Genomic DNA, 24,143 nt, shown 5'->3' on the forward strand with positions numbered 1-24,143 from the left:
TAACCAAACGTGAAGTCAAGACAATAAGCAAAAAATATAAGCATCTCTTTACCTTAAGTACAGGCTACAAACTGGGATTGGGTTTTGGAAACATAATTACATTTGGTACTTGGGGATCCACTGCAAATCAGAAAATGATCCAGGCCTTGGGGGATATAATTGACAATATCACTGAAATATATGATAGTACCTTTAGATATATTGGACATGAGCTCCAAGCTGTCCGAACAGAGCTTATTCAGCACCGCATGATTTTGGATTACCTTACAGCAGTTTCTGCAGGCTACTGTGTCACGTTACAAACTGTATATGGAGTTAAGTGTTGTACTTATATAACTAATGATACTAACCCAAAAGATATTATTGATGAAAAGATGAATGAAGTAATACAGTTGAAAAATCAGTTCGCTATTAACCATAACTACACCAGTGTAATTCCAGACTCATACTTTTCTTAGCTTTCCTGGTTAAATTTAAACAACTGGTTCCAGGGCATAGGAGGATGGATAGCAGGAATATTGTCCATTATTGCCAAGATGCTTGCTTTGCTATTAGTAATATATATTGTTGTAAAGATTATTATGTGGATAATACAAAAGATACTTACACAAAGATCTTTTTCTGTCCGAGGTGTTTCTGAAACTGGAAAATCTCAACCAATTTTTCTGGAACTTCTGGGAGACACCACCATATACAACGCCACTTCATTCTACTGTGATACCTGCCACACCAGATACACAGAAGCTTCCAGCTGTCCCTATTGCTATGATGACACGATCTAAAGGAACATTGCGATCACAATATGAAGCTATAAACATTTTCAAGGACTATGAACATTATAATGATTTCATCTTGAGAAAACGCTTCTCCTTTGTGAACTTTCTCTTGTGGTTAGGAATAAGAGGATAGGGAACATTGGTTCTGCCTAAGCATAGGGGTGTGGAATGGACTAGCTCACGCCTGGAGTGCCCTTATGGTACACCAGTCGTGAAAGTAGGTGCCCCTATAGAATCAATGACCAGGTAAAGGAAGGGTAGTGTAAAAGTAAAAATTAAAAAGAAAGAGGGGAAGTTGATAAAGATGGAAGCCATATTTGTTCATAAGACTCCATTTTTGTTTGACATCTGATAATCTGTTTCAAATTGTTTTCAGCTTAGAGCTGACACAGGAAAAAGTACGAGGCACTATACTTTGGCCCTCATTCCGAGTTGTTCGCTCGGTATTTTTCATCGCATCGCAGTGAAAATCCGCTTAGTGCGCATGCGCAATGTTCGCACTGCGACTGCGCCAAGTAACTTTACTATGAAGAAAGTATTTTTACTCACGGCTTTTTCTTCGCTCCGGCGATCGTAATGTGATTGACAGGAAATGGGTGTTACTGGGCGGAAACACAGCGTTTCAGGGGCGTGTGGCTGAAAACGCTACCGTTTCCGGAGAAAACGCAGGAGTGGCCGGAGAAACGGTGGGAGTGCCTGGGCGAACGCTGGGTGTGTTTGTGACGTCAACCAGGAACGACAAGCACTGAAATGATCGCACAGGCAGAGTAAGTCTGGAGCTACTCTGAAACTGCTAAGTAGTTAGTAATCGCAATATTGCGAATACATCGGTCGCAATTTTAAGAAGCTAAAATTCACTCCCAGTAGGCGGCGGCTTAGCGTGTGTAACTCTGCTAAATTCGCCTTGCGACCGATCAACTCGGAATGAGGGCCTTTGTTTGAACTCATATTGTGAAGTTATGACCTTTATCTAAGATATACTTTCCTTGCAGAAATATAATGTCAGCAGCTAGACGTGGAGGCTTCAAAAGGTATTTGTCAGTTTGCGGTATAGCAGGTGTAAAAACATAACCAGACATATGTAGGTTACAAGCTTAGCAAAAGTCCCCAGTTGCCCCACATAAAACCACATATAGAAATTATAGCCTTTACTAAGAAGATAGGAGTTTATTAACCAATAGGATAAGAAAAGTATGTTAACCAATAGAATTAAAGAGATCATTAACCAATAGGATTATGCTTTGTGTAAGGAAACTACGACACTGTATGCAAATATGTATCTCTTTATAATGTAATGCTTTCAGGAAATAAAGCAGCTCTGCTCTGTTATTCCTCACTAAACACACGTGGCTAGTTATTACAAAGGTTACTTTGTTGACTGGTCACTGGCTGCAGCCGTGTATGAACCTGATGCTGACTGACTGAATGCGTGCTTGAACTTGGATAAGCGAGGGGTGCCCTTTCCTGGGGTTACCTTTATCAAAAGCCACACCCGTGGAATTTATCTGGTGCATACAGTCCCTGGTTAGTACCACTTTTCCATGTCAACCTTTTTCATGTCTCGATCTTGTACATGTCGACCTTTTAGGGTCAACCTAGACACTGTCGACCTCCCACTGGTTGACCTAGATAGCCACACCCCTGGAATTTATCTGGTGCATACAGGCCCTGGTTAGTACCACTATAAAAAATGATATGAATGCAAGCGTGTTTATATGTGCACCCATACCTATATAGCATCACCTAAGTAGTAGAGAAACCCAAAGGGTAAGACTCTTTTTGGGGGCACGCTTTGTGTAAATGTATGTTTTAAAATTGAATATTTATTAATTATCAAGAACAAAATGTGTGGGAAAAAACAATCTAAGTGTCCACTTACTATATATTCTTCATTTGCCTGAAATAAAAAATGTGAACCTAGTCACGTATGTGGTAATTAATTAAAATGGATGGGTTCAAAAGAATATATTACACAGCCATGTATATTGACTGTGTCCCCCTTCCAAATACAAAATTTGTTAAAAGGTGGAAAAAAAATTTTTTTTATCTAATCCTAAGCATCCAAAATATTGCCATTATTGGCTGCAATGTGTGTGTGTGTGTGTGTGTGTGTGTGTGTGTGTGTGTGTGTGTGTGTGTGTGTGTATATATATATATATATATATATATATACATACACACACACTATGTATCAATACAATGGGAGAAAACAAAAAAACTGGTCAAATACAAGATAAAATAGTACTGAACAGAGTTTTGACAATCTCCTCAAATAATAATACTGCTGGACAGAGTATTAACAATCCCCTCAAATTCACTTGTCTAAAAATTGTTAAAATGAATCTTTCTTTTCTTAGGTCAGAGAAAAACACGTAAATAATACTACAATGATTTGTGCTGTTTCTTCAGTCCTATTTGTACAGATATCATCAAATGTGGTCACCAGAGCCAACTATAAATACATTTTTTTGTTCTCACAGGGTGCACCCAAATATTGTTACCACAAATAATAGCAAGTAACAGGACAATGATGTCAGGTATAATCGCGACAGACACTATGGGGTATATTTACTAAGCTCCCGATTTTGACCGAGATGCCGTTTTTTCTTCAAAGTGTCATCTCGGTTAATCTCGGTCATTTACTAAACACTAATCACGGCAGTGATGAGGGCATTCGTAATTTTTTGCTAGTTCAGGTAACAAATTACGAATGAATACACCATCGGTCAAATTACGCCTGTTTAGATATGAATCTCGGTCATTTACTAAGAAGTGCAAAGCAAAAAACACAAAACACTGCCGTGAAAAATTACAACTCGTAAAAAAGTCCTAAAAAAAAACAGACCTGCTTTTTTTTTCCGTGATTTGAGATGCATGCAGGGATCCATGAGATCCGTGCATGTATATCAGTGGGAAGGGGTGGGAAAGTGCTTATTTTTGCCAAAAAAATTGCGTGGGGTCCCCCCTCCAAAGCATAACCAGCCTCGGGCTCTTTGAGCCGATCCTGGTTGCAGAAATATGGGGAAAAAAATGACAGGGGTTCCCCCATATTTAAGCAACCAGCATCGGGCTCTGCGCCTGGTCCTGGTCCCAAAAATACGGGGGACAAAAAGAGTAGGGGTCCCCCGTATTTTTAAAACCAGCACCGGGCTCCACTAGCTGGACAGATAATGCCACAGCCGGGGGTCACTTTTATACAGCGCCCTGCGGCCGTGGCATCAAAAATCCAACTAGTCACCCCTGGCCGGGGTACCCTGGGTGAGTGGGGACCCCTTCAATCAAGGGGTCCCCCCCCCCAGCCACCCAAGGGCCAGGGGTGAAGCCCGAGGCTGTCCCCCCCCATCCAATGGGCTGCGGATGGGAGGGCTGATAGCCTTTGGTGTAAAATAAAAGATATTGTTTTTAGTAGCAGTACTACAAGTCCCAGCAAGCCTCCCCCGCATGCTGGTACTTGGAGAACCACAAGTACCAGCATGCGGCGGAAAAACGGGCCCGCTGGTACCTGTAGTACTACCACTAAAAAAATACCCAAAAAAAGACAAGACACACACACCGTGAAAGTATAATTTTATTACATACATACACACATACATACATACTTACCTATGGCCCCACGCAGGTCGGTCCTCTTGTCCAGTAGAATCCAAGGGTACCTGTTGAATAAATTATACTCACGAGATCCAGGGGTCCAGGCTCCTCGGCAAATCCAGGGTTAATCCACGTACTTGTTAAAAATAAAAAAACGGTATCCCGACCACGAACTGAAAGGGGACCCATGTTTGCACATGGGTCACCTTCCCACGAATGCCAGAAACCCACTTTGACTTCTGTCTAAGTGGGTTTCTTCAGCCAATCAGGGAGTGCCACGTTGTAGCACTCTCCTGATCAGCTGTGTGGTCCTGTCCTCACTGACAGGCAGCACACGGCAGTGTTACAATGTAGCGCCTATGCGCTACATTGTAACCAATGCTGGGAACTTTCTGCTCAGCGGTGACGTCACTTTAGGTCAACCGCAGGGCAGAAAGTTCCCATCATTGGTTACAATGTAGCGCATAGGCGCTACATTGTGACACTGCCGTGTGCTGCCTGTCACTCAGTACAGGAGCACACAGCCGATCAGGAGAGTGCTACAACGTGGCACTCCCTGATTGGCTGAAGAAACCCACTTAGACATCAGTCAGAGTGGCTTTCTGGCATTCGTGGAAAGGAGTCCCATGTGAAAACATGGGGCCCCTTTCAGTTCGTGGCTCGGCTTTCCGTTTTCTTATTTTATGCAAGTACGTGGATTACCCCTGGATTTCCCGAGGAGCCTGGACCCCTGGATCTCGTGAGTATAATTTCTTCAACAGGTACCCCTTGGATTCTACTGGAGAAGAGGACCGACCTGCGTGGGAACTTAAGGTAAGTATGTATGTATGTGTGTATGTATGTAATAAAATTATACTTTCACGGTGTGTGTGTCTTGTCTTTTTTGGGGTATTTTTTTAGTAGTAGTACTACAGGTACCAGCGGGCCCGTTTTTCCGTCACATGCTGGTACTTGTGGTTCTCCAAGTACCAGCATGCGGGGGAGGCTTGCTGGGCCTTGTAGTACTACTACTAAAAACAATATCTTTTCTTTTACAACAAAGGCTATCAGCCTCCCCATCCGCAGCCCATTGGATGGGGGGGGGGACAGCCTCGGGCTTCACCCCTGGCCCTTGGGTGGCTGGGGGGGGGACCCCTTGATTGAAGGGGTCCCCACTCCCCCAGGGTACCCCGGCCAGGGGTGACTAGTTGGATTTTTGATGCCACGGCCGCAGGGCACTATATAAAAGTGACCCCCGGCTGTGGCATTATCTGTCCAGCTAGTGGAGCCCGGTGCTGGTTTTAAAAATACGGGGGACCCCTACTCTTTTTGTCCCCCGTATTTTTGGGACCAGGACCAGGCGCAGAGCCCGATGCTGGTTGCTTAAATATGGGGGAACCCCTGTCATTTTTCCCCCCATATTTCTGCAACCAGGATCGGCTCAAAGAGCCCGAGGCTGGTTATGCTTAGGAGGGGGGACCCCACGCATTTTTTTTGGGGATTTTACATTGTTTAATTAAAAAAAAAAAAAATAAGAACCCCAGCACGGATCACACAGATCCGGCCGAGATTGATTGTAAAAAAAAAACGGCAGTGTTTTGCTAATCACTGCCGTAAAAATAGGTAAAAAAAAACGAATGACATCGACATCGGAAGAAAAGAAAAACCCGAATACGACAGCTTAGTAAATCCATCGTAATCAATTCAAAAAGTTGCAGTTTTACACTGTCGATGTCATTCGTGATTGAACTTTGACCTTTTTTCGGAAATTACGAATCTTAGTAAATTTACCCCTATGAATATTCAGCAAAAAAAATCTCCTATATTGATAAAAAAGAGATTTGTTTTTGCAGAGTGTATCAAAATATTGTTGCCACAAAAAATAAAAGATAGTAACAAATAATAGGCCAGTAATATCCAATAAACACTAGTCTTTCAATCAATTAGTCCAATGTTGTTAAATTGTTTCAAAGTATATGATAATTGAAAGGACTTAGAATGATTCTTCTTCTCAAAATAGAAAGACATAGAAAGGGGCACTGAAACGCCGGACCAATTTTGCTTTCAACCATCATCCTATGAATAGGACAGAAGATGAGAGAGTGGAAAGACAGTGACCCTGAGGTACACTTAACCAGTGGTCACTGGCAGACCTGTAGGGGTTAAAATACTCCCAGGGCTGTTTCTAGCCAATTTGGCTCCCAGTGCGAGATTTAAAAATTCGCCCCCCATGACATAATAAAAATGCCCCCCCCCCACCTAGATTAAAAAAAAAATAAGAATTTACTTACCGATAATTCTATTTCTCGTAGTCCGTAGTGGATGCTGGGGACTCCGTCAGGACCATGGGGAATAGCGGGCTCCGCAGGAGACAGGGCACATCTAAAAAAGCTTTTAGGTCACATGGTGTGTACTGGCTCCTCCCCCTATGACCCTCCTCCAAGCCTCAGTTAGGTACTGTGCCCGGACGAGCGTACACAATAAGGAAGGATCTTGAATCCCGGGTAAGACTCATACCAGCCACACCAATCACACCGTACAACTTGTGATCTGAACCCAGTTAACAGTATGATAACAAAACGAAGTAGCCTCCGAAAAGATGGCTCACAACAATAGTAATAACCCGATTTTTGTAACAATAACTATGTACAAGCATTGCAGACAATCCGCACTTGGGATGGGCGCCCAGCATCCACTACGGACTACGAGAAATAGAATTATCGGTAAGTAAATTCTTATTTTCTCTAACGTCCTAGTGGATGCTGGGGACTCCGTCAGGACCATGGGGATTATACCAAAGCTCCCAAACGGGCGGGAGAGTGCGGATGACTCTGCAGCACCGAATGAGAGAACTCCAGGTCCTCCTTAGCCAGAGTATCAAAATTTGTAAAATTTTACAAACGTGTTCTCCCCTGACCACGTAGCTGCTCGGCAAAGTTGTAATGCCGAGACTCCTCGGGCAGCCGCCCAGGATGAGCCCACCTTCCTTGTGGAATGGGCATCTACATATTTCGTCTGTGGCAGGCCTGCCACAGAATGTGCAAGCTGAATTGTACTACAAATCCAGCGTGCAATAGACTGCTTAGAAGCATGAGCACCCAGCTTGTTGGGTGTATACAGTATAAACAGCAAGTCAGACTTTCTGACTCCAGCCGTCCTAACTATATATATATATATATATATATATATATATATATTTTTAGGGCCCTGACCACGTCTAGTAACTTGGAGTCCTCCAAGTCCCTAGTAGCCGCAGGCACCACAAGAGGTTGTTTCAGGTGAAAACGCTGACACCCCTTTATGAAGAAACTGGAGACGAGTCCCAGTTCTGTCCTGTTCAAATGGAAAATTTTAATATGGGCTTTTGTAAGACAAAGCCGCCCATTCTGACAATCGCCTGGCCGAGGCCAGGGCTAACAACATGGTCACTTCCCATGTGAGATATTTGTCAACAGCATGGTCACTTTCCATGTGAGATATTTCAAATCCACAGATTTGAGCGGTTCAAACCAATATGATTTTAAGAAATCCCAACACTATGTTGAGATCTCACGGTGCCCCTAGGGGCACAAAAAAGCTGTATATGCAATACATCCTTTACAATCTGGACTTCAGGAACTGAAGTCAATTCTTTCTGGAAGAAAATCTACAGGGCCGAAATTTAAATGTTAATGAACCCCAATTTGAGGTCCAAAACACTCCTGTTTTCAGGAAGTGTAGAAATCGACCTAGTTGAATTTCCGTCGTGGAGCCTTCCTGGCCTCACCCACGCAACATATTTTCACCACATGTGGTGATGACGTTGTGCGGTCACCTCCTTCCTGGCTTTGACCAGGGTAGGTATGACCTCTTATGGAATGCCTTTTCCCCTCAGGATCCGGCATTCAACCGCCATCCGTCAAACGCAGCCGCGGTAAGTCTTGGAATAGACATGGTACTTGCTGAATCAAGTCCCTTCTTAGCTCCCCAGGCCCTTAGTCCTCTGTGAGCATTTCTTGAAGTTCCGGGTACCAAGTCCCTCTTGGCCAATCCGGAGCCACTAGTATAGTTCATACTCCTCTATGTCTTATAATTCTCAATACCCTGGTTATGAGAAACAGAGGAGGGAACACATACACAGACTGGTACACCCACGGTGTTACCAGAACATCCACAGCTATCGCCTGAAGGTCTCATGACCTGGCGGAATACCTGTCCCGTTTTTTGTTCGGGCGGGACGCCATCATGTCCACCTTTGGTCTTTGCCAACGGTCCACAATCATGTTGAAAAACTTCCCTATGAAGTTTCCACTCTCCCGGGTGGAGGTCATGCCTGCTGAGGAAGTCTGCTTCCCAGTCGTCCACTCCCGGAAAGAACACTACTGACAGTGCTATCACATGATTTTCCGCCTAGCGAAAAATCCTTGCAGTTTTCACTGCCCTCCTGCTTCTTGTGCCGCCCTTCTGTTTACGTGGGCGACTGCCGTGATGTTATCCCACTGGATCAATACCGGCTGACCTTGAAGCAGAGGTCTAGCTAAGTTTAGAGCATTATAAAATTGCTCTAAGCTTATTTATGCGGAGAGAATTTTCCAGACTTAATCACACTTCCCTGGAAATTTTTTCCCTGTGTGACTGTTCCCCAGCCTCTCAGGCTGGCCTCCGTGGTCACCGGCATCCAATCCTGAATGCCGAATCTGCGGCCCTCTAGAAGATGAGCACTCTGTAATCACCACAGGAGAGACACCCTTTTCCTTGGATATAGGGTTATCCGCTGATGCATCTGAGGATGCGATCCGGACCATTTGTCCAGCAGATCCCACTGAAGAGTTCTTGCGGGAAATCTGCCGAATGGAATTGCTTCGTAATAAGCCACCATTTTTACCAGGACTCTTGTGCAATGATGCACTGACACTTTTCCTGGTTTTAGGAGGATCCCGATTAGCTCGGATAACTCCCTGGTTTTCTCCACTGGGAGAAACACGTTTTTCTGGACTGTGTCCAGAATCTTCCCTAGGAACAGTAGACGTGTCGTCGGAAAAAGCTGCGATTTTGGAATATTTAGAATCCACTCGTGCTGTCGTAGAACTACTTAAGATAGTGCTACTCCGACCTCCAACTGTTCTCTGGACCTTGCCCTTATCAGGAAAGCGTCCATGTTTCTTTTAAGAAAAAATAAGATTTTACTTACCGATAAATCTATTTCTCGGAGTCCGTAGTGGATGCTGGGGTTCCTGAAAGGACCATGGGGAATAGCGGCTCCGCAGGAGACAGGGCACAAAAAGTAAAGCTTTTTCCGGTCAGGTGGTGTGCACTGGCTCCTCCCCCTATGACCCTCCTCCAGACTCCAGTTAGGTACTGTGCCCGGACGAGCGTACACAATAAGGGAGGATTTTGAATCCCGGGTAAGACTCATACCAGCCACACCAATCACACCGTACAACTTGTGATCTAAACCCAGTTAACAGTATGATAACAGCGGAGCCTCTGAAAGATGGCTTCCTACAACAATAACCCGAATAAGTTAACAATAACTATGTACAATTTATGCAGATAATCCGCACTTGGGATGGGCGCCCAGCATCCACTACGGACTCCGAGAAATAGATTTATCGGTAAGTAAAATCTTATTTTCTCTATCGTCCTAGTGGATGCTGGGGTTCCTGAAAGGACCATGGGGATTATACCAAAGCTCCCAAACGGGCGGGAGAGTGCGGATGACTCTGCAGCACCGAATGAGAGAACTCCAGGTCCTCCTTAGCCAGAGTATCAAATTTGTTAAATTTTACAAACGTGTTCTCCCCTGACCACGTAGCTGCTCGGCAAAGTTGTAATGCCGAGACCCCTCGGGCAGCCGCCCAAGATGAGCCCACCTTCCTTGTGGAGTGGGCCTTTACAGATTTAGGCTGTGGCAGGCCTGCCACAGAATGTGCCAGTTGGATTGTGCTACAGATCCAACGAGCAATCGTCTGCTTAGACGCAGGAGCACCCATCTTGTTGGGTGCATACAATATAAACAACGAGTCAGATTTTCTGACTCCAGCTGTTCTTGCAATATATATTTTTAATGCTCTGACAACGTCCAGTAACTTGGAGTCCTCCAAGTCACTTGTAGCCGCAGGCACTACAATAGGCTGGTTCAGATGAAATGCTGACACCACCTTAGGGAGAAAATGCGGACGAGTCCGCAGTTCTGCCCTGTCCGAATGGAAAATCAGATATGGGCTTTTGTAAGATAAAGCTGCCAATTCTGACACTCTCCTGGCAGAAGCCAGGGCTAGAAGCATGGTCACTTTCCAAGTGAGATATTTCAAATCCACCTTATTTAGTGGTTCAAACCAATGAGATTTTAGAAAATCCAAAACTACATTGAGATCCCACGGTGCCACTGGAGGCACCACAGGGGGCTGTATATGCAGCACTCCCTTAACAAAGGTCTGGACTTCAGGGACTGAAGCCAATTCTTTTTGAAAGAAAATCGACAGGGCCGAAATTTGAACCTTAATAGATCCCAATTTGAGACCCATAGACAATCCTGATTGCAGGAAATGTAGGAATCGACCCAGTTGAAATTCCTCCGTCGGAGCACTCCGATCTTCGCACCACGCAACATATTTTCGCCAAATTCGGTGATAATGTTGCACGGTTACTTCTTTCCTTGCTTTAATCAAAGTAGGAATGACTTCTTCCGGCATGCCTTTTTCCATTAGGATCCGGCGTTCAACCGCCATGCCGTCAAACGCAGCCGCGGTAAGTCTTGAAACAGACAGGGACCCTGCTGAAGCAAGTCCCTCCTTAGAGGTAGAGGCCACGGATCTTCCGTGATCATCTCTTGAAGTTCCGGGTACCAAGTCCTTCTTGGCCAATCCGGAACCACTAGTATCGTTCTTACGCCTCTTTGCCGTATAATTCTCAATACTTTTGGTATGAGAGGCAGAGGAGGAAACACATACACCGACTGGTACACCCAAGGCGTTACCAGCGCGTCCACAGCTATTGCCTGCGGATCTCTTGACCTGGCGCAATACCTGTCCAGTTTTTTGTTGAGGCGAGACGCCATCATGTCCACCATTGGTCTTTCCCAACGGGTTACCAGCATGTGGAAGACTTCTGGATGAAGTCCCCACTCTCCCGGGTGAAGATCGTGTCTGCTGAGGAAGTCTGCTTCCCAGTTGTCCACTCCCGGGATGAACACTGCTGACAGTGCTATCACATGATTCTCTGCCCAGCGAAGAATCCTTGCAGCTTCTGCCATTGCACTCCTGCTTCTTGTGCCGCCCTGTCTGTTCACATGGGCGACTGCCGTGATGTTGTCCGACTGGATCAACACCGGTTTTCCCTGAAGCAGAGGTTCTGCCTGGCTTAGAGCATTGTATATTGCTCTTAGTTCCAGAATGTTTATGTGAAGAGACGTTTCCAGGCTCGTCCATACTCCCTGGAAGTTTCTTCCTTGTGTGACTGCTCCCCAGCCTCTCAGGCTGGCGTCCGTGGTCACCAGGATCCAATCCTGTATGCCGAATCTGCGGCCCTCCAATAGATGAGGACTCTGCAACCACCACAGAAGAGACACCCTTGTCCTTGGAGACAGGGTTATCCGTAGGTGCATCTGAAGATGCGACCCTGACCATTTGTCCAACAGATCCCTTTGGAAAATTCTTGCGTGGAATCTGCCGAATGGAATTGCTTCGTAAGAAGCCACCATTTTTCCCAGGACTCTTGTGCATTGATGTACAGACACCTTTCCTGGTTTTAGGAGGTTCCTGACAAGCTCGGATAACTCCTTGGCTTTTTCCTCCGGGAGAAAAACCTTTTTCTGAACCGTGTCCAGAATCATCCCTAGGAACAGCAGACGAGTTGTCGGCATTAACTGGGATTTTGGAATATTCAGAATCCACCCGTGCTGTTTTAGCACTTCTTGAGACAGTGCTAATCCCATCTCTAGCTGTTCTCTGGACCTCGCCCTTATTAGGAGATCGTCCAAGTATGGGATAATTAATACGCCTTTTCTTCGAAGAAGAATCATCATCTCGGCCATTACCTTTGTAAAGATCCGAGGTGCCGTGGACAATCCGAACGGCAGCGTCTGAAACTGATAGTGACAGTTTTGTACAACGAACCTGAGGTACCCCTGGTGTGAGGGGTAAATTGGAACGTGGAGATACGCATCCTTGATGTCCAAGGATACCATAAAGTCCCCCTCTTCCAGGTTCGCTATCACTGCTCTGAGTGACTCCATTTTGAACTTGAACTTCTTTATGTACAGGTTCAAGGACTTCAGATTTAGAATAGGCCTTACCGAGCCATCCGGCTTCGGTACCACAAAAAGAGTGGAATAATACCCCTTCCCTTGTTGTAGAAGAGGTACCTTGACTATCACCTGCTGAGAGTACAGCTTGTGAATGGCTTCCAAAACCGTCTCCCTTTCGGAGGGGGACGTTGGTAAAGCAGACTTCAGGAAACGGCGAGGTGGATCCGTCTCTAATTCCAACCTGTACCGTTGAGATATTATCTGCAGGATCCAGGGATCTACCTGCGAGTGAGCCCACTGCGCGCTGTAATTTTTGAGACGACCGCCCACCGTCCCCGAGTCCGCTTGAGAAGCCCCAGCGTCATGCTGAGGCTTTTGTAGAAGCCGGGGAGGGCTTCTGTTCCTGGGAAGGAGCTGCGTGTTGCTGTCTCTTCCCTCGACCTTTGCCTCGTGGCAGATATGAATAGCCCTTTGCTCTCTTATTTTTAAAGGAACGAAAGGGCTGCGGTTGAAAAGTCGGTGCCTTTTTCTGTGGGGGAGTGACTTGAGGTAGAAAGGTGGATTTCCCGGCTGTAGCCGTGGCCACCAAATCTGATAGACCGACTCCAAATAACTCCTCCCCTTTATACGGCAAAACTTCCATATGCCGTTTTGAATCCGCATCGCCTGTCCACTGTCGCGTCCATAAAGCTCTTCTGGCCGAAATGGACATAGCACTTACCCGTGATGCCAGTGTGCAGATATCCCTCTGTGCATCACGCATATAAAGAAATGCATCCTTTATTTGTTCTAACGACAGTAAAATATTGTCCCTGTCCAGGGTATCAATATTTTCAATCAGGGACTCTGACCAAACTACCCCAGCACTGCCCATCCAGGCAGTCGCTACAGCTGGTCGTAGTATAACACCTGCATGTGTGTATATACTTTTTTGGATATTTTCCATCCTCCTATCTGATGGATCTTTAAGTGCGGCCGTCTCAGGAGAGGGTAACGCCACTTGTTTCGATAAGCGTGTTAGCGCCTTGTCCACCCTAGGAGGTGTTTCCCAGCGCTCCCTAACCTCTGGCGGGAAAGGGTATAATGCCAATAATTTCTTTGAAATTATCAGCTTTTTATCAGGGGCAACCCACGCTTCATTACACACGTCATTTAATTCTTCTGATTCAGGAAAAACTATAGGTAGTTTTTTCATACCCCACATAATACCCTGTTTAGTGGTACCTGTAGTATCAGCTAAATGTAACGCCTCCTTCATTGCCAAAATCATATAACGTGTGGCCCTACTGGAAAATACGGTTGATTCGTCACCGTCACCACTGGAGTCATCGCCTGTGTCTGGGTCTGTGTCGACCGACTGAGGCAAAGGGCGTTTCACAGCCCCTGACGGTGTTTGAGTCGCCTGGACAGGCACTAATTGATTGTCCGGCCGCCTCATGTCGTCAAACGACTGCTTTAGCGTGTTGACACTATCCCGTAGTTCCATAAATAAAGGCATCCATTCCGGTGTCGACTCCCTAGGGGGTGACATCCTCATATTTGGCAATTGCTCCGCCTCCACACCAATATCGTCCTCATACATGTCGACACACACGTACCGACACACAGCAGACACACAGGGAATGCTCCTAACGAAGACAGGACCCACTAGCCCTTTGGGGAGACAGAGGGAGAGTTTGCCAGCACACACCAAAAGCGCTATATATATATCAGGGATAGCCTTATACTAAGTGCTCCCTTATAGCTGCTTTGTTATATCAAAATATCGCCATAAATGTGCCCCCCCCTCTCTGTTTTACCCTGTTTCTGTAGTGCAGTGCAGGGGAGAGACTTGGGAGCCGTCCTGACCAGCGGAGCTGTGAGAGGAAATGGCGCCGTGTGCTGAGGAGATAGGCCCCGCCCCTTTTCTGGCGGGCTCGTCTCCCGCTATTTAGAAAAATTAGGCAGGGGTTAAATATCTCCATATAGCCTCTAGGGCTATATGTGAGGTATTTTTAGCCTTTATAGGTAATCATTTTGCCTCCCAGGGCGCCCCCCTCCCAGCGCCCTGCACCCTCAGTGACTGCCGTGTGAAGTGTGCTGAGAGGAAAATGGCGCACAGCTGCAGTGCTGTGCGCTACCTTTTGAAGACTGCAGGAGTCTTCAGCCGCCGATTCTGGACCTCTTCTGTCTTCAGCATCTGCAAGGGGGCCGGCGGCGTGGCTCCGGTGACCATCCAGGCTGTACCTGTGATCGTCCCTCTGGAGCTTGATGTCCAGTAGCCAAGAAGCCAATCCATCCTGCACGCAGGTGAGTTGACTCCTTCTCCCCTCAGTCCCTCGCTGCAGTGATCCTGTTGCCAGCAGGAATCACTGTAAAATAAAAAACCTAGCTAAACTTTTTCTAAGCAGCTCTTTAGGAGAGCCACCTAGATTGCACCCTTCTCGGCCGGGCACAAAAATCTAACTGGAGTCTGGAGGAGGGTCATAGGGGGAGGAGCCAGTGCACACCACCTGATCGGAAAAAGCTTTACTTTTTGTGCCCTGTCTCCTGCGGAGCCGCTATTCCCCATGGTCCTTTCAGGAACCCCAGCATCCACTAGGACGATAGAGAAATCATCATTCCGGCCATTACCTTGGTAAAGACCCGGGGCGCCGTGGACAATCCAAACGGCAGCGTCTGAACTGATAGTGACAGTTCTGTACCAGGAACCTGAAGTACCCTTGGTGAGAAGGGCAAATTTGGACCTGTAGGTAAACGTCCCTGATATCCAGTGACATCATATCGTCCCCTTCTTCCTGGTTCGCTATCACTGCTCCGAGTGACTCCATCTTGATTTGAACGCTTGTATGTAAGTGTTCAAATATTTCAGATCTCACCGAGCCGGTTGGCTTCAGTACCACAATATAGTGTGGAATACTACCCCCTTCCTTGTTGTAAGAAGGGTACTTTGATTATCACCTGCTGGGAATACAGCCTGTGAATTGTGTGAGGGGGAGACGTCTCGAATTTCCAATGTACACCTGGGATATTACATGTAGGATCCCGGAGTTCCCTTGCGAGTGTTGCTGAAACTCTTGAGATGACCCCCTACCGCACCTGAGTCCGCTTGTACGGCCCCAGCGTTATGCTGCGGACTTGGCAGAAGCCGTGAGGAGCTTCTGTTCCTGGGAATGAGCTGCTTGCTGCAGTCTTCTTCCCTTTCCTCTCCCCCTGGGCAGATATGACTGGCCTTCGCCCGCCTGCCCGTATGGGGACGAAAGGACTGAGACTGAAAAGACTGTGTCCTTTTCTGCCAATATGTGACTCGGGGTAACAAAAGGTGGATTTTTCAGCTGTTGCCATGGCCACCAGGTCCAATGGACCGCCCCTTTATACGGCAATACTTCCATATGCCGTCTGGAATCTGCCTCACCTGACCACTGTCGTGTCTTCGTCTGGCAGATATGTACATCACATTTACTCTTGATGCCAGAATGCAAATATGCCTCTGCGCATCACACATATATAGAAATGCATCCTTAAAATGCTCTATAGACAATAAAATCCTGTCCCTGTCAAGGGTATCAAAATTTTCAGTCAGGAAATCCGACCCAGCCCCCTCAGCGCTGCACATCCAGGCTGAGGCGATTGCTGGTCGTAGTATAACACCAGTATGTGTGTATATACTGTTATGATATTTTCCAGCTTCCTATCAGCTGGCTCCTTGAGGGCGGCCGTATCTGGAAACGGTAACGCCATGTTTTTTATAAGCGTGTGAGCGCCTTGTCCACCCTAAGGTGTGTTTTCCAACTCGCCCTTACTACTGGCGGGAAAAAGGGTATACCGCCCATAACTTTCTGTCGGAGGAACCCCACGTATCATCACACACTTCATTTAATTTATCTGATTCAGGCAAAACTACAAGTAGTTTATTCCCACCCTACAAAATACCCTTATTTGTGGTACTTGTGGTATCAGAAATACGTAACACCTCCTTCATTGCCCTTAACATGTAACTTGTGGCCCTAAAGGAAAAATACGTTTGTTTCTTCACCGTCGACACTGGGGTCAGTGTCCGTGTCAGTGTCTGTCGACCGACTGAGGTAAATGGGCGTTTTTACAAGCCCCTGACGGTGTCTGAGACGTCTGGACCGATACTAATTTGTCCGCCGGCTGTCTCATGTCGTCAACCGGCTTGCAGCGTGTTGACATTATCACGTAATTCCATAAGTAAGCCATCCATTCTGGTGTCGACTCCCTAGAGAGTGACATCACCATTACAGGCAATTTTCTCCGTCTCCTCACCAACATTTTCCTCATACATGTCGACACACACGTACCGACCTACAGCACACACATACAGGGAATGCTCTGATAGAGGACAGGACCCACTAGCCCTTTGGGGAGACAGAGGGAGAGTTTGCCAGCACACACCAAAAGCGCCATAATGTATATAACAACCCTAGAAGGTGTTGTTTCTATATATGGGCTCTTAATATATAATTATATCGCCAATTTATGCCCCCCTTCTCTTTAACCCTGTTTCTGTAGTGCAGGGGAGAGTGGGAGCCTTCCTCACCAGCGGAGCTGGTCAGGAAAATGGCGCTGAGTGCTGAGGAGAATAAGCTCCGCCCCTTTCACGGCGGGCTTTTCTCCCGGTTATTAGGAAAACTGGCCTGGGTTAAATACATACATATAGCCTTAATGGCTATATGTGATGTATTTATTTGCCTCTAAGGTAATCTATATTGCTGCCCAGGGCGCCCCCAGCAGCGCCCTGCACCCTCCGTGACCGAGATCAGTGAGCCGTGTAGCAACAATGGCGCACAGCTGCAGTGCTGTGCGCTACCTTCATGAAGACTGAGGAGTCTTCTGCCGCCTGTTTCCGGACCTCCGTTCTGCCGTTCTTCAGCGTCTGTAAGGGGGATCGGCGGCGCGGCTCCGGGACGAACCCCAGGCTGACCTGTGTTCCGACTCCCTCTGGAGCTCAGTGTCCAGTAGCCTAAGACTTCAATCCTCCTGCACGCAGGTGAGTTGCAAGTCTCTCCCCTAAGTCCCTCGTTGCAGTGATCCTGTCGCCAGCAGGAATCACTGATTAGAAACCTAAAAAAAAACTTTTCTAAACAGCTCTTTAAGAGAGCCACCTAGATTGCACCCTCTCGGACGGGCACAAAAACCTAACTGAGGCTTGGAGGAGGGTCATAGGGGGAGGAGCCAGTACACACCATGTGACCTAAAAGCTTTTTTAGATGTGCCCTGTCTCCTGCGGAGCCCGCTATTCCCCATGGTCCTGACGGAGTCCCCAGCATCCACTAGGACGTTAGAGAAAAAACATGCGCGCGCACCTGGCAAGGGGGCATGGCCTCATCTAAATGGGTGTGGCCTCATTTAAATGGGCATGGCCTCGTCTAAAAAAAGACTACCTCTCAATCCAGTTTTTGACCCTGCTCCAACAGATCACGACCACCACAGGAAAAAAAAATTCTACCATATTAAGCCCCACACAGTAATGCCCCCTTCACCATATTATGCAACACACCGCAATGCCCTTGATACATTAAATCCCCACACTACGGCAGGCAAGAGTCCCCATTTCACACATTACGGCAGGTGTCCCCATTTTACACATTGAGAGAGAGAGAATACTTACAGAGGGGATTACCGCTCTTCGGCCCGCCTCACCAGTCGCTCTTTGCGCCGGCCTTTCCCTCTTTCTAACTGGGATCCCCCTCTGTACTCCTGCTCGGGGGGGGTTCGCGGAGTGACGGGGTTGCATCATGACGTAACGACGCAACCGCGTCATTCCGTGAAACTCCGCGGGTTACTCGGGGAGAAATAGGAGGGGGAAGCAGGAAGCCACAGTTAGTGCCGCGGCGGGCGCCCAGTGCGGTTGCACTGCTCGCCTGCCCCAAGAAACGGCCCTGAATACTCCCTGATGCCAATTTGGCATTGCAGGAAATCACTTGTTCCCAGGCCTACTGCGTCCCACTGAGAAAATTATTAATTCAGATATAGGCTAAATGCCGTAGTGTGGCAACATATAACATGAAGGCAATAAACAGAGGGTACAATTTTGGTGCCTGACCCACTTCTGCTACTTGTAGTCATCAACAGGATTGGACCACAAGTGAGAGAGTGTGTTGGGCAGTATACCTGTGGGAAGAAAGAAAGTAACAGTGGTCACAGTGGGTCCCCCATAGGGGATTAGGTGACCCCTGGTACCTGCTGGTATTGCAAAGGCCAGATTCACCCCGGGTACCCCTGCGTCCCACTTGGAAAGGAAGGAAAGAAAAGAAACCTGTCCTTGGCAGTTATTGAGAGATGTTAGCAGCGTGGATGCTTAGGGTAAAATTTCCATTGCAGTGTTTGGGAACAAATGATAGATTGTAATTTGCTCTCATCCATTACCAGATTTTCATTCAAACCAGCTAGAACTGGCAGATTATCTGGCAGATAATTGTATAGTGTGTACCTAACTTATGCCTCCGATATACCTATCGCCAGGGACGGATTGGGAAACAAAAGTGGCCCTGGAAAAGTTTCTAAAAGTGGCCTCATGTGGGCGGCACCAAACCAACTGCAGGCGGAGCCAATACCAAAGTAGGCGGGATTACTTCAACATTTAATGTAGGCGGAGGTACACCAACAAAAGGCAGAGCATGTCAAATTAGCTGGACCTAACACATTAAAAGTTTAGAAAGTATTGTGTTGTAGCAGGAGTAGTTAAATTAAAACTGGGGTGACATTTAATCCTCTGCACACTCATATCTCAGTCCATCTTCTTCATTGTCTCTGCTTCTAAAGGGTCAATTTAGTTCAACACGGATTGAATAGCGCAGGGAGGGAGCTCCCGGGTGCTATTCAACTCAGAGCGATGCTGTCCCTGACTAGAGGATTTCTTCTTGCACCCATATAAGGGTGCGAGCTGAAATTCAACAAAACTAGGTCCGCAGTGCTGCTGTCACACGCCATAGGCGGCGTTCACCGCGCTTACCCCTGCGTGCTTGCTGGTCTGTGTTGCGGCCTCCGCCTTCGTTGGTCCACGGGCTCCGGCGCCTGGGTGGCGCGGCTCCCAGCGGTTCTCCGGGGCAGGGGCGCCGCCATGACACCCGGCATCACGTGGGCGGGGAGCAGGTGACGTCATCAGACTGTTCCGCCAATCCAGCGGAGGCGGGAGATTCAAAGGCAGACGCCGGGCAGCGCCTCGGCGCCTGAGTATCGTCTTTTCCCCTGAAGTGGATGTCAGTGCTTCTGTCCTCGGCGGATCTCTCTGCAGCATACCCCAGTGTCTCCGGCATTTCCAGGTGTCAGTAGTTGCACAGCTTCCAGCGTTCCCAGCCGCTGATGGGTTCCACTGCGCTCTAGTCACCAGTGCTTCTTTGAGTCAGCGTGGGCTGCAGGTTAAACGTCGCTCTCAAGTTATAGAAGTCCTCAGTGTCTTTAACCCTCGCTCTCAAATTATACAAGTCCTCAGTGTCTTTAACCATCGCTCTCCAGTTATACAAATCCTCAGTGTCTTTAGCCACCGCTCTCAAGTTCTTCAAATCATCAGTGTCTTTAACCACCGCTCTCAAGTTCTTCAAATCATCAGTGTCTTTAACCATTGCTCTCAAGTTCTTCAAATCATCAGTGTCTTTAACCACCACTCTCAAGTTCTTCAAATCATCAGTGTCTTTAACCACCGCTCTCAAGTTCTTCAAATTATCAGAGTCTTAACCACCGCTCTCAAGTTCTTCAAATCATCAGTGTCTTTTAACCACCGCTCTCAAGTTCTTCAGTCACCAGTATCTTTTACCATCACTCACACGTACTTCCTGGACATTTCTCCATACGCTCCTTCTCTGTTATGTGACATTGTGTTGCTCTCTTCCTGCAATAAAGTCCTTTAATATTTTCACCAAGCTTTTCTGTCAATGTCCTGTATGAGGAAGACCTATATCAAGCCATCCCTGTTCCGACCCAACTGTGGTTCCTCTCTCCTACCATCGGGAGAACCCCCGAGTTCACAACACCCCCAACCTAGGTCAGTGACAGTATACTCAGGCCTCATGGACCCGGGGGATCGGAGCCCAGAGGCAAGTACCGTCCAGGACTTGATTTCTCGAGTACAAAGTCAGGATGCAGCACAGGGCCAGGTGAGGCATTATCTCCACGAATTATATGGCCGGCTGGATCAAATTCAGACTTCTCTGACCTCAGTAGTACCGGCCCCAGCTCCAGTACCCGCTCCAGTGGTTGTCTCTAGTAATATTCCATCCTCCTCTGGAACCAGGTCACGCCTTCAGCTCCCTACTCCTTCTCGCTATAATGGGAATCCAAAGAATTGCCGTAGTTTTCTCAATCAGTGCGAGGTACATTTTGAACTGCTTTCACATAACTTCCCTACTGATCGGTCCAAGGTGGCATACATTATTTCTTTGCTCGAGGGTTCAGCGTTGGATTGGGTGTCTCCGTTATGGGAGCAATCTGATCCATTGGTTTCTAGTTACACCAATTTCATTACGTCATTCCGGAGGATCTTTGATGAGCCCGGCAGGACGACCGCTGCCTCTGCAGACTTGCTTCGTGTCCGACAAGGCTCTCGTTCAGTGGGACAGTATGTGATTAATTTTCAGACCATAGCCTCAGAACTGCGCTGGAATAGTGATGCCCTTCGGGCTGCCTTTTGGAACGGGCTCTCCGATCGTCTAAAGGACGAGTTGGTCACTAGAGATTAGCCAGATTCTTTAGAACAGTTGATCTCGCTCTGTGTAAAGGTGGATCTTCGCATGCAGGAACGAGGTGGCGAACGTAGTCGGTCAGATCGATCAAGGGTCCGATCTCTTCCGTCTAAGCAAACGATTATTCCAAGTCCTGATGAACCCATGCAGATTAATCGATCCCGGCTGTCCCCAGAAGAACGTCAGCATCGTCGTGAGGGTAGACTCTGCCTCTACTGTGCGGATCATTTTCTCAAGTTTTGCAAGTCTCGCCCGGGAAACGGGCAGTTCTAGCTTGTTCCGGAGGAGTCGAGCTAGGAGTTTCTTCTAAACCTTCTCCGCCAGTGGACTGTTTACTCTCCGTGTCTCTGTTCTCCGAGTCAATAGCCAAACCCGTTAAAGCTCTACTGTACTCAGGGGCTGCAGGGAATTTTAGTTACCTTTCCTGTGCCCAGGATCTGGGTTGTCAGCTACGGTCGGTCGAACGACCTATTACGTTGACAGCTATCAATGGTACCAAAATTTCTAAAGGTCTGATTTCAAGTTGTACAGTACCAATCAAACTGCAAGTGGGAGCTCTGCATCAAGAACACCTTGAGTTCCTAGTGATTCGGGAGATGCCCCACGATCTGGTTCTTGGCCTTCCTTGGCTTAAACTTCACAACCCTCACGTCGACTGGAGTTCGACACAAATAACATCTTGGAGTTCTTTTTGTCATTCAAATTGTCTCACCCCAGTCTATCCGCTCCGTGTATCTTCCAAGTCAGATGAAGGGCTCATTCCGGAGGCCTATCGGGAGTTTTCTGACGTGTTCTCGGAGCAAGCGGCCGATCAGCTACCACCGCATAGACCCTGGGACTGCCCCATTGAGCTCATTCCGGGGAAAATGCCATTTCGGGGTCGCACTTATCCCTTATCATTGCCCGAGACCCAAGCTATGTCGGACTATATCAAGTCTAATCTACAGAAAGGATTCATCCGCCCCTCTACTTCTCCGGCGGGGGCGGGTTTCTTTTTTGTGAAGAAGAAGGACGGAGGGCAGAGACCATGTATTGACTATCGTGGTCTAAATGATGTCACCATTAAGAATAAGTATCCTTTGCCGCTCATTACGGAGATTTTTGATAGAGTTCGCGGTGCCCGAGTTTTCACCAAGCTTGATTTAAGGGGAGCTGATAATTTGATACGTATCTGACAGGGGGACGAATGGAAGACGGCCTTCAATTCCAGGGACGGGCATTACGAGTATCTGGTAATGCCGTTTGGCCTCAGCAATGCCCCTGCTGTCTTCCAGGGATTCATTAACGAAGTCTTTCGGGATATGCTATACCTAAGTGTAGTGGTATATTTGGATGACATTCTGATATTTTCTAAAAATCTCACAGAGCACAGAATACAGGTCAAAGAGGTACTTCTTTGATTGTGAGAGAATCATCTTTATGGCAAGATTTCCAAATGTACTTTTGAGGTTCCTTCTATTCCATTTCTTGGTTACATAATTTCGGGCACGGAGCTTCGTATGGATCCAGAGAACCTCACTGCCATCCAGGACTGGACTCAGCCTCTTTCCTTGAAAGCGGTACAACGATTTCTGGGCTTTGCAAATTACTACCGGAAATTCATAAAGGGATTATCTACCATCGTGGCACCCATTACTGCCCTAACCAAGAAGGGTTCTGACCCAAGTCATTGGTCCTCCGAAGCTGTAGCAGCGTTCGCTCAGTTAAAGGCAGCCTTTATGTCCGCTCCAGTCCTTCAACAACCAAATTTTTCAAAACCATTCTTCTTGGAGGTTGATGTTTCCTCGGTAGGCATAGGTGCCATGCTTTCGCAGTACGCTCCAGATGGGAAGTTACATCCATGTGGTTTCCATTCTCGCAAATTCTCTCCTGCGGAACAGAATTACACCATTGGAGACAAAGAGTTTTGGCAAAAAAATCTGCCTTGGAGGAATGGAGATATCTTTTGGAAGGTGCTAAACACCTAATTACAATTTTCACTGATCATAAGAATTTGCTGTACCTCAAGACGGCCCAGTGCTTGAATCCCCGTCAAGCTAGATGGGCGCTCTTCTTTACCCGGTTTTCATTTGTTATTAAGTACCGGGCTGGGACTTTTAACACCAAGGCTGATGCTTTATCCCGTTCCTGAACAGCTTCGGATGAGGAGAATTCCGTTGAGAAGGCTTTGATTCTTAGTCCAGTTTCTATGTCAGCGGCTCCCACCGCTTTGGGTCCTCCTCCTGGGAGAATGTCTGTGCCAGCTAAATTTCGACCAAGGTTGTTGCTCATGTTTCCAAGTTTTCCGGTCATCCTGGAGTTCAAAAGATGTGGGAGTTTCTACGAAGGTCTTACTGGTGGGACACTATGAAGAAGGATATTCAAGATTATGTCAACTCATGTCCTTAGTTTGCTCAGCACAAAATTTCTCATTTGCCTCCTGCGGGGTTATTGCATCCACTGTCCATTCCTCAGAGGCCTTGGACCCATATCTCTATGGACTTTGTCACCGACTTGCCCCTCTCCAAGGGTCACAATACTGTCTGGGTAATTATCGACCGTTTCTCTAAGATGGCACATTTTGTACCTTTGACTGGGTTACCATCAGCTCCCAAGTTGGCTTTGTTATTTATCCGAGAACATTTCCGCCTGCACGGCTTACCTCAGGAAATCGTCTCTGACCGGGGGGTACAATTCACTGCAAGATTCTGGAGAGCTCTCTGTACGGCCTTACAAATAAAACTCAAGTTTTCATCTGCTTACCATCCACAAACCAATGGGCAAACTGAACGCGTCAATCAAGATTTAGAGACTTTTCTCCGTGTTTATCTTTCTCCTTCGCAAGATGATTGGGTGGAACTGTTGCCATGGGCCGAGTTTGCCCATAATCATCTGTACCACTCTTCGACTGGT

This window comes from Pseudophryne corroboree, chromosome 8 (genome assembly GCF_028390025.1).
Source record: "Pseudophryne corroboree isolate aPseCor3 chromosome 8, aPseCor3.hap2, whole genome shotgun sequence".
NCBI classification, from domain to species: Eukaryota; Metazoa; Chordata; class Amphibia; order Anura; family Myobatrachidae; genus Pseudophryne; species Pseudophryne corroboree.